General features: G+C 51.9%; 1 long non-coding RNA gene across 1 annotated transcript in view; it reads left to right on the top strand.

Moving 5' to 3' along the window:
- LOC123521932 overlaps positions 1-2989 on the top strand; it is a 16820-nt gene extending 13831 nt beyond the window's left edge. Inside the window, exon 3 of the long non-coding RNA XR_006680279.1 lies at positions 2931-2989. This is a non-coding gene — a long non-coding RNA (uncharacterized LOC123521932). The remainder of the gene's footprint in view (positions 1-2930) is intronic.
- The last annotated feature ends 8248 nt before the right edge of the window (positions 2990-11237 follow it).

Raw genomic sequence — 11237 nt, 5'->3', positions numbered from 1 at the left:
AGATATGGCCTCGGTCCACATACTCGTTTGCTCAGAGAGCCACACCTAAATCCAGGATCTAACTTGTAAATATCTGAAGACGAGGTTGCTGCACTGCACCATCCCCTCTGCCCTTTCTGGCTCTGGTCATGGTACACCATTGCAGAAGCTCAGAGAGACCACACTGAATCCCACGCTAGCTTAAAAAGTAACTTCTGGAACCCCAGGTTCATTAATTCTTGTCTCCCATCGAAAAGAATATCTTTTTGTTATTCTTAGCCAACTCCATAATTCAAACGCATCCATTTTTCTTCTGTCTCCCATGTTCATCTCCAGCCTTTCCATGCACATGAGGCGAATGAAAATACCTTGGCCTAAGTCAGGCACACCTGAGCCCTAAGGTGTGTTAGGGAGGGTTCTCTATAAAAACAAAACCAGGATATATATATGTGTGTATATATAGAGAGAGATATAGTGGTAGGTTTATACAGCGTGAAGGAATATAACAGTTAATTAGTCCACACAGCAGTACAGAGGGCTGAGTTCAACTCACTTTCATGGAACAGTTAAACAGTTAATAGACTGGAAGTCCTTCAACTCATGGAAGGGGCTTTGATCCAAGGTCAAGGAAGCAGACAGTGGAGTCTGCCCTCAGGCAAGACAGGCAGAATCTGCTGGAAGACAGCAGACAGCAGGGTGGGTCAGCAACAGTCAGTAGCTCAGGTCCTGATGGCATCAGGAACTCAAGCACCAATGTGTATGCACCAGCCGCACAGCTAGCTAAACAGGTCTCAAAGGAGCCTCAAGCTCTGGCAACGATCCATGGGTTGGCTTGGCCCACAGGTAGTGTAGCTCACAAGTTGAGGCAGAGAACTAGTTAGAGCAGCAGCACATTGGTCCAGTCACCAAAGAGCAAGAGAGAGCCATTTATCTCTTTACCCTCCAACCAAACTGTGACCTAATTAATCTTTGCCCACATGTTCCTGCTGGCCAGGTTGGCATAATAAACCTAACTATCACTTAAGGTAACATCTTTGCCTTTTGACACTCCAAAGAGGTCTTTATCAGCCAATTGGCCCAATGGAGTAAGTGTTTCAGTTCCTTGACTGCAGTTTCCATGGGTGTTGACATCATGTAATAGAATGTAATCACATTCCACAACCAAATCTCATGTGAAGCCAGTTGAATGGGAGTTTCATTAGGGGTGTGGCCTGCCCCCCCCCCCTTGCATATAAGTGGATGTTGTAGCAAAGTTCATTTTCTCTCTAGCCTGTATCTTCTTGTCACCTGAACTCTGGTTCCTGGGACATACACCTGCAAAAGTCCCTGGCCTGCAGAGCCCCTCTCTGGCCCGGTTCTGCTCCGTGCAGGCATCCCCCTGAGAATCACCTATGTACGTGTGGATTCTCTTTCCTACCTCCTGGCCCACGAACAACAGTGGTGCCAGGATAGGGCCCTAAGTGCCGCTTCCTGTTGGGGACTGAGCCAACCTGAGGCACGTGGGTGAGATACTGGATCCACGAGGAGCTGGAAGCATTCCAAGTATTTATCTGTGTAAAACAGACTCCTATCCACTCCCATCCCCCTCCTCCCTCCACTCTCACTCCCACCTCCTACCCTAACTTTAACTCCACGCCACCACCAGCAGCACCATGGCTACCACTACCACCTTCCCATAACCTCCACCTCATCATCACCACCATCTACCCTACCCCCCACACCACCACCATCATCACTGACCACTACCACCACCCCATCACCACCATTACCATGACGACTGACCACTACTACCACCCCATCACCACAACTACCATCACCACAGTCACCTTCCCCCACCTCCATCAAGCCCAAATAAAATAAAAGACTCTGGACCACCACAGGTGTGGAGGAGCATGGAGGCAGAACAGGGAGGGTGGGGCCGCTGAAAACAGATGAGAGCTGACATGGCAGGGCCACCCCACATGGCCCTTTGGACCACTCCCTTTCCCCAGAACCAGACCTCTGCCCTTTCAGGGAGGGAAATTCTTGTGCAACCTGGAGCACTGGGGGTGGGGGTAGGACATGCAGGGGAGGTCAAAGGGACTTCAGTCTCAGTCTTTCATTTTTGTTTTTTTTTCTGAGGTTGAAGCCCCCAGTTCCTGCCTCCCCTCCCTCCTTGTGTGGGTGACCCCCTCCCACAGGTCCTGACATGCCACATCCTCTGGCCAGCTGTGGCTGTTGGCCCTGCCCACTGTTGCTGGCGTCAGCAAACTGGCCCAGTCTCTGGCTCAGAACCAGTGCCATCAAGGGCGGGGTGGGGGTGGGAGCGGGCCTTGCAGACCACACCAGGTGACGCTGTCAGAAGGCCTGACACCAAATGACTGTCTATAAAACATGCAGTCTTTCAGCAGAAATGTGGTTTTTAAAATAGAAGTATTCCTTGTTAAGGGGGTGGGAGTGGGGGCGTAGTGGTTGCACACTGGACTTCCATCCACAGGCCAGCCGTTTGAGAGCACCAGCAGCTCTGCAGCAGAAAGACGGGCTCTGCCCCGTCAACAGACAGTCTCGGGCCGCTCACGGGCAGCTCTGCCCTGTCCTGCAGGGCAGCTGTGAGTCAGTATGGACTCGATCACAGTGAGTGTTGGAGAGAGAGGAAGTCCGATGTTCTTGGGTCTCTTCCGCTCAGAGGGACCCTACAGGACAGGGCAGATCTGCCCCTCTGGGTTTTCGAGACTGTAAACCTGCGACTTCTCTGGGAAGTCCCACAATAGTGAGTGTGGTCTAAGCGTCCTGCGTGGCCACGGCCGTGAATTTCTGAACCTGGCAGAGTAGTAGAGAGTGTCGTGGGAGGAATGACTGGTGTCAAAATTGGTTCAACACAAAACATGGTTGGCATATGGAGGTGTGTCTGGCCTCATGGGAATCGACTTTGAGCTGAGGCTGATGTCAGTTCTCTCCCTTTCTGAATTTAGGCCAGGGAGTCTGCCTTGCTGCCGTGTTTTTATAACTTCCTCATGGAGGGACATCCATCACTTCGATCGTATTCTCCTCCGCTGAAGCAAATTGCTCACCATGTCCAGCCGGCATTCGAGGGAAAGGAATCGCAAGGATATGAGTATCAGGAGGCAAAGGCCATGAGGAGTGTCGTCAGAGGGCTGCCTCCTGCATTCTTCTTTTGAGACCCAGCCCAGCGATGATTGGATGAGTCAGGGCAGCGTCAGGGAAGTTGTGAAAGAGTTGAAATGGCAAAGGGAAGTCGAGGGCTCACCTTTGTGAGTTACCGAGCATGTGGTTTGGGGGCTAGTCTTCACCTGTCGTCATAGAACTCAGAGAGTGAGGCAGAACGTTCCCACCTGTCAAAAAAGCAAATGAACGTTGCCTGTGGTGGCTCATTTCATGACTGCCCAGCTGGTGTTGACCGATTTGGCCTCTGTTAACAAGTGCAGGTGACCCGGCCTTTCCCGTCTCGGCTACAATCTCATGCCAGTCCTGAAGGAGCTACAACCTCTCGGCCGAGTGGCTCCTGAATTCCTCACCCACAAGAGCTGTGCGGGGAGAAAAATAATCATAAATTAAAAATTAAAAAAAGAACTGTGGGACAAGGATCGATTGCGAAGATGACTGTCCAACTCTTCTGAGTATGATTACTATTGACTGATAACTTTGTGAATGATATGCCAATTAAACTGCTCTTTAAAACACACACATACACACAACTGTGAGGGATGAACAGGGTTTATTGTTGCTTCAAGCCAGTACGTTTTGAGCTAATTTATAAACAGCCATGGTCAGCCAATCTGGACGTCTTTCGTCAGGACGGATTTGCATGCCAGAAAAGGGCCCTGCTCCCTATGGGAGTCTGACAGCCATCTCTGCCCCTGCAGAGCCACTTCCTGGTCCTTCTGGCAGGGCTTGATGAAGGACAAGCTGTTTGCCAACACCTTCCTGTACAGTCACCACTCACGTCAGGCTGGCTGGTGCTACACCTGGCGTGGGCTGAACACCCCGATTCAGGCATGCCTAGGAGATGGGAAGAGCTCGGATCCAGACCGCCGCAACAGTGACACCTCTGAATACAGCGAGTCACACTTGGTTCTTGGTTTCCCCATGCACGTGGAAGCTGTGCTCACACTCTACTGTGGCCTATTGTACGCGGAACAGCACGTGGGCAGGTCGGAGATACCGTGAGAATGACCAAAGTGTGACACAGAGGCATGAAGAGCGCACATGCCACTAGAAGAGACCTGCCACCCAGACATAGGGTTGCCACAAACTCTCCACCGCATAAACTCGCTCGAGGAGACAAGGTGTGTCCGTGGAAGGAGGGTGCGAGCCAGCCGTCTTAGAAGTGGCCCCTACAGCTCCAGCCACAGCGTGAGACGACCAGCCGTCTTAGAAGTGGCCCCTACAGCTCCAGCCACAGCGTCAGACGACCGCTGTCCTGGCCACCTGGCCAGAGCTTGACCACAGTCCGTGACACACCCTGAACTGCAGCAACCCAGCCCAGCTCAGCACTTCCCAAATTCCTGCCCCGCATACACTGTAAGGACATTAAGTGTTCCTCCAGTTACTGGAAGCCACTAGGTTGTAGAGGTGTTTGCAACTGGACCAAACACTTGCTGAAGGGGAAACCTGGTGTGAACCTGGCTGGGCCACCTGGCATACCTGGGGTATGGGCTGACACGCATCTCCACAGCATCTGGAGCATCAGAGAACATGGCCCACAGTAGGTACTTAATAATAGGCTGCACTGGATTCCTTTAAACTGTCTTCATAGACTTGTGGATGTTCATTTGTATAATTAAGATCGTTTGATGCATGAAATCCAAGATAGATAAAGCCTTCAGAAATAGTAACGGGAGTAGTGATTCCCTGAGGGTAAGGGAGGGGGGAGTAATTACATCATTACTGGTAGTAGTGATGACTGTATAACCTCACTGTATAGCACACAGCCTCGGGGCTGTCCTGGCTCCTCCAGGCCCAGGTGGTCTCCAGGCCTGGGGCTTCCCCAGAGGGACTCCATTTCACGGGCCTGGTGACAGTCTGGGCGCCCAGCCTGTTGTCCTGTGAGCACCCCAACTGGCTGACACCAGATAACCTCTGGCCGCTGCAGTGGTCACTTGGAGGAGGCCTGTCCCTACCGGGGTGCTCTGCAGGCCTCATTGGGGAGGGGTCCAGGCTGCAGGTCCTGACTCAAGCTGGACATCAGGGGCTGTCCCCAGGGTGCAGGGTGACCAGATCGAGTCCTGAGAAGAGGCCGCACCAACAGCTCCACACCAGCAGTCCAGCTTCAGAGTGGGTCATAGGGTTGCCATCGCCCCTGTAGTGACTGAGCTTCACAGGAGGAACTCCATCGTGTCTCAAAGTGCCTTTAACCCCTGCTAGCAGTTAACCCCCCTTCTCCTCTTCCCTTCCCCTGCTCCCCCAACAAGACCTTGACTCTTCCGAGACATCTCCAAACCCTGCCTGCCCAGTTAGCAAAAAATGTACACTGTAAGACCTTGAATTAGCGCCTGCAACAGTGCTGTTCCTCCCAACCCCGTTACCCAGCCAATCTGATAATAATGTAAGGGCTAGAATATCCCTCCCTTGAGCAAACCCCCTATTTTGAACTATAAGAATTTTGGGATTTTTTTGTTCTGGAACACGAGGTTTATAAGTGCTACCCTAGTCTTGGTCCAGCTGCTTAATAAAGGCTTTAATTATTCATATAGTGGTGTAGTTGATCTCATCCATTTATAACATTGGCCCTCCATATAGAATTTCCTCCTGCAGGGGGGCCCCCTGCCCTGTCCTCCCAGAGGGTCCTCTCCTGGGGCCCAGGGGCTGCTCCCTGCTGCACATTCCGGCTGATTTGGGTTCTTGGTGGCTGACCTAGAAAAGCAGGGGAGAAATGGCTGAGTTAGTTGTTCCCAGAAGAGAGGAGGAGTGATCTGAGGCAAAACTGACCCACAACCGACACCCACAGGCTAGTGCCCTAATGTGGTAGTTACATTATCGGGTGCCAACTTAAGTGAAGGGGTGTTTAGTCTGCCAATCAAGCCGTCGCTTGATGACCACATTTGGAGGTGCTATGGAGATATGCAGTTACCTGGAAGCCAAACACACTCTCGCTGCTCCTCTTCGTGCTGACAAGCCACAGGAAGCTATGCTGATAGAGCCTTGGAGCTGGAGGAGCCATGTGGAGACCCCCGTCAGCACTGAGATGCTTCCACAGCCACTGGATCCACAAGACTTTCTACCCACTGGCCTGTCGTCTTCCTGCATTCAGCATCACTGCATGTGTTGCGTGAGTCTGAAGAGGAATTTATGGATTGGTATTGGACATATGGGCTAATATCGGACTTATGGACTTGATCTGGACTGAACTGGGCTGGATGTTTTCTTAAATGCAACTACTCTTTGATAGAAAGTTCTCTCTTACACACACATGAATGTCTATGAATTTGTTTCTCTAGTCAACCCAGATTAACATATTCAAGTACTTCATTATTATGCTGGGTATTTCCCTGTGTAGACATGAGGCGGTATCCCACCCCCAAAAGGGGAAAAAACTCCACCCCATTGTAGTCCAACCCCACCCCCTTGCTAGGCAAGCATTGAGCAATTCCCTCTGAGTTCATGCACCCAATGGCGTCGCCTGGTAGGTTCTTTCTGGTCACAGTGAATTTTTTCATGAAAGCAGTTTTACTTGAACCTCATTTTTTGGGATGGCCGATTTCAGAGAACAGTGTGCAGCTGTGAAATTTTGTTTCCTGCTTGGGAAAAATGCCGCAGAAACTATTGTGACGCTGAACACAGCTTACTTGTATAGTTCAGTGGTTGCCAGGATTTGCGGGGGTGGGGTGGGGTGTAAATGGGGAGTGACAACCAATTGCTATAAGGTTTCTCTTTTTGAGATGAGACAAAATTGTTTCGGAATCACAGACATACTTGTTGCATCGTTTTATTGCACTTGGATTTATTGACCTTCATAGATCCTTCGTTTTACAAATTAAGGGTTAGTGGCAGCTGGGTTGAGCAGGTCCAAGGGGCCACTTTCCAAGCAGTATGTGCTGACCTCGTGTCTGTGTGTCACACTGGCCACTGTTACAGCGTTTCAATCTTGTTTATAATGCTATTGCACACACGAGACCACAGTATAACAGACCACTGAAAAATCAATGAAAGAAGTTATATATCCTAAACCAAGCAGCAGCTCCAGGGCACGTATAACAGGGAAGTCCTTGGTGTTGTCACTCCCTAAGGCAGAGATTCTCAATGTGTGGAACGCCACCCCTTTGGGGGTCGAACGACCCTTTCACAGGGGTCGTCCGATTCATAACAGTAGCAAAATGCAGTTATGAAGTAGCAACGAAAATAATGTTATGGTTGGAAGGTCACCACACATGAACTGTAGTCAAGGGTCGCGGCATCATTGCTTATCTCAATGGCCTTGTTTGCCAGGATGGTCATTTGCCCAAACTTGCTGACCAAGTTTAAAAGGAATTTTACTGCAGGGGGAAGAGGCTGCTACATTTTTGAGTTTTAGCGAACCATGTTGTAACAGACTGGATACCAAACCATGCCACCTTTCCAGTATTGACTTAACAGTGGGCTGGCTCATTTGCTCCTTATATGAATATGCCCTGGGCCCAAAGCTACGGCTCCTTGTTTGCTCTCCTGAATGGGATGAGGTGGTTGCGCCTCATATAACCCCACTTTGTCTGGACCTACCCTGAGGCTCCTACCCTCGAGAAAACCCTGCCTCGCACAAAGAGAGCCAATGTTATGAAGTGGCCTGGCATGTGCATCAGCTCCGTGAGCCAACCTCTCTGACCGCCCCAGCCTCCAGTCCCTGCTGTGACTCCTCCAAGGGCACTGGGAATGCTCCGCTCTTCTTACCCGATTCTGTAAATAGCCCTGGTGGTGCAGTGGGTAAGACCAGACCACAGCTACTAAATGGAGGATCTGGTTGAAGCCACCCAGCTGCTCCACAGGAGAAAGGACAAGTCTGCTCCCTCGGGGGCACTTCTGCTCTGTCCTCTGTGAGACAGAACCCACCCACCAGCTATGGTTTCTGAGTCTGTGGGTGTCTCCACACCAAATGTCCAGCCCCAGGGTCTGCCTCCCTTTGCAAGACACAGCCAGCCCGTGGTCTGTAGCTCTGCAGCAGCTTACTGTGCTCACTGAGGTTGAAGCAGTAGCTAGAGGGCTTGAAGAACCCCCTGGGCGTCCGGTGCTAGCTCACAAGCACCAAGTTGAGCACGGAGACACAGGTGCCACAGGTGAAGGGCTGCTCTTTGCAGGGGTGGTGGTTGGTGTTGCTGCAGCTCAAAGGTACTGCCAACAGCTCTGCCACCCCCAAAGCCAGCACGCGTGCACTGGGCTTTAGCAGGCTGGCTGAAGGCTTCATGCTGCACCCACTCGTGTGACTTCTCCCTGACCAGAGCCCTCCAGCGTTCAACGTGGCCTGACCCAACTCACCCACACCGCTGCTGAAGATGCCGCGTGCCCTTCTGAAACGTCTTCCCGCCCTCATCTTCCCGCCCTCGGGTCCCAGGAAGGGCCTCTCCTGAGGGAAGGACCTGGAGCTGCCACAAGGCGCACATACAGCACAAGGCTGGAGTACCGCTTGTGGATCCAACACAGCTAACATTGGGTGCAGCACCAGACAAGCACCTTGCTGCCCTGGCCACGTGCACCACTAGTTTCTTAAGGAAGACCCTGGGGTACTAGAAAGTGGGCATCCCTGGAGAGTCCTCTTGCTTTGGAAGCTTCCCTTCCACAGTGGCCTCCCTCCTGGGAAGGTGTCTCCCGGCCCTGTCTTTTGCGGGGGCTTCGGCTTTGTCTTGGACCTCTCAAGGCCCAGGGTGACTGCCCAGGGATGAGCACTAAGAACTTTCTGCCCAGAGTCCCAGGTGCCAGCCTACATCGTGGGGCCAAGTCTTGACCAGATTCCTGGCTGCTGGATCTAAAGAACAAAGGAGGAGACACAGAGACAGCTGGATCTCAAAGAACAGAGGAGACAGCCATTTCCAAGAGGGGAGCCGTGAAGCAAACACCAAGGAATGAGGCATCCTCAACAAATTGGCCAACTCTGCACAGAATATAGAAACAAGTTTCAACAGGATCTGAGGGTGGCCAGCCCAGCAGGAGGTGACCAATGACTGCAACATGGATGAGCTTGAAAAGCAGTACGTTACTACATCAGTCCCAGCCACGTAGCCGATGACTCCATTGATCAGACCTGTCCAGAGAGGCAAATCCAGAGACGGAAAGTAGGTTTGTGGTTGCCAGGAGCTAAAGGGAGGGAGACTGTTAACAGCTACGGAGTTTGTTTGGGGATGATGAAAATGTTCAGGAATTAGGTAATGGTTGTACGACTCTGACTATGCACTTCAGAAGAATGTTAGGGTATGTGAACTACATCTCAGGGTGGTGGGTTTGTTTTTTTTTTTCATGTTAAAACAGAGTAGTCAGTTGCCTGCCTCAATGGGATTCAAGCCGAGACCTGAGAAGGGGGAGAGTCAGCCGTGAGCCTCTGGGGAGCAGGAACAGCAAGTGCAGAGCCCCGAGACAGGATCAGGCCTGGCTTCCTTAAGGAGCAACCTGGAGGCCTGGGTGGCTGCAGTGGAGCTGAGGCCGAGGAGTGTGAAGGTGCCAGGCCTCCAATTCCACTCCAGACGTTGGCTTTCCCAGCATGACACAGGGCCTCTGGGATGGTTTCAAGCAGGAGAGGGACAAACTCTGACTAGGTTTTTATAAATGCTCCCGGCTGCACGGAGCAAGCAGAGCACGTGGGCCCCTCTGGGGCCTGAATCTGTCAACTCCTGCTGGGATGCAGAGGGGCTCAGGCCCCATGACTGTATCCAGCCTCCAGACTCAACCCAGGCTAGGCTCCCCTTGCCCCCCACCGGCAGACATCCAGCCAGAAACCGAAGCAGTGGCTTTGCCGCCCCTGCCCCACCTCCACCCAGCTTGGGTCAGCGCAGCGGGTGACATAGCCACTTCCCCTGCTCCCACCCATCCAATCTGAGGGATCTGAGACTCCACACTGAAGCTGACAAGTGGAGACTGAGACAGTGCAGAGGCTTCTGAAAAATTAGTTCCTGACGCCCCGCCCCAGAGGGTTGTGGAAACTTCTATGGACCAGGACTTCTGGCCAGCATCCCATGGTAAATGGCAGGGACTTCGTCATGGGGCCTGGGTGTGAGACTAGGAATACAGGTGCGCCTCCTATGCAGGCAGATCGGATGCATAGCCATCCCAGGAGCTTCCAAGCACCACTGTGCTGTCTAGGTTCCCAATTCAGTGGCCGTGATCTCTCAGAATAGAGCCACTGGCCTTTCTTCCTTGGTACCTTTGGGCGATTCAAATCACCAACACTCAGGTGAGCAGCCAAGTACCTAACCATTTGCCCCACCCAGGGCAGCCTTCGACTCTAAATTTCAATTTTTGGGTCATCCCCAACTCATAACTTTTTTTTTTCCCCTTTGGCTGGGTGGTCAGTGCCACCCCTAGGATCTACCTGGCCCCATCTATGCAAACAAGTTGACTCACCCCAAAGTCAGCAACACAACTCATCTTTCTTAAAGCCCCCTCACAAATCCCCTCACATCTGGATCCTTGGCTTCCCACCCCCGCCCCCTAATTCAGAAACCATAAATCTGAGTTTATGAGGCCATATTGAATTCATGAATCTGGCCTCCCGAATCTGAAACCCTAACACCCAAATTTTTAGATCGGTTCATCGCGAAGCCAGGCCCCTGAGTTCCCATCCCCTCATTAATTCCATGTTTCCAGGATCCCAAATCCAGTCCATTCCCTCATCTCCCATTTCTTCATCTTCAGTGCCCCAAGGGAGGGGACAGGCCTGGCACCCACATTCACCATGTTATGTCCCATTGACACCAAGTCTGGAAAGCCACCCAGTGGGCACGGTCCCTTTGGAGGAAACTAAGGACAGCTCAGAACCAGGAGAGGGGGGACTAGGCCAACACCGCCCTCAGACAGACTAGCCTAGGCACCTGCTCCTGCCTGAGCTCCAGAGCTCCTTTTCCCAGAAGTCCTATAAGCCAACCAAGGTCCTCCCACCTGTGGGAAACTGAGGACGTGGAATAAGGTGTAAATGGCCTAGTCTTCGCTCTCATGAGTACAGCATTTGGAAAACCAGCACTAGCATTGAGAGGAAGACATCTACCAGTTTGGAGAAAATTGCTAAACACATTCATCACATTTATCCCCCATAAAATGTTAAGTTGTCTCCTACACCCAGCCTGGCTTCTCACACACACTGT

This window comes from Echinops telfairi, unplaced genomic scaffold, assembly GCF_000313985.2.
Source record: "Echinops telfairi isolate 266 unplaced genomic scaffold, ASM31398v2 ScPeMD7_655;HRSCAF=1070, whole genome shotgun sequence".
Classification (NCBI taxonomy): Eukaryota; Metazoa; Chordata; class Mammalia; order Afrosoricida; family Tenrecidae; genus Echinops; species Echinops telfairi.
The sequence above is the reverse complement of the archived record's forward strand: the minus strand, read 5'-3'. Positions and strand labels throughout refer to the sequence as shown.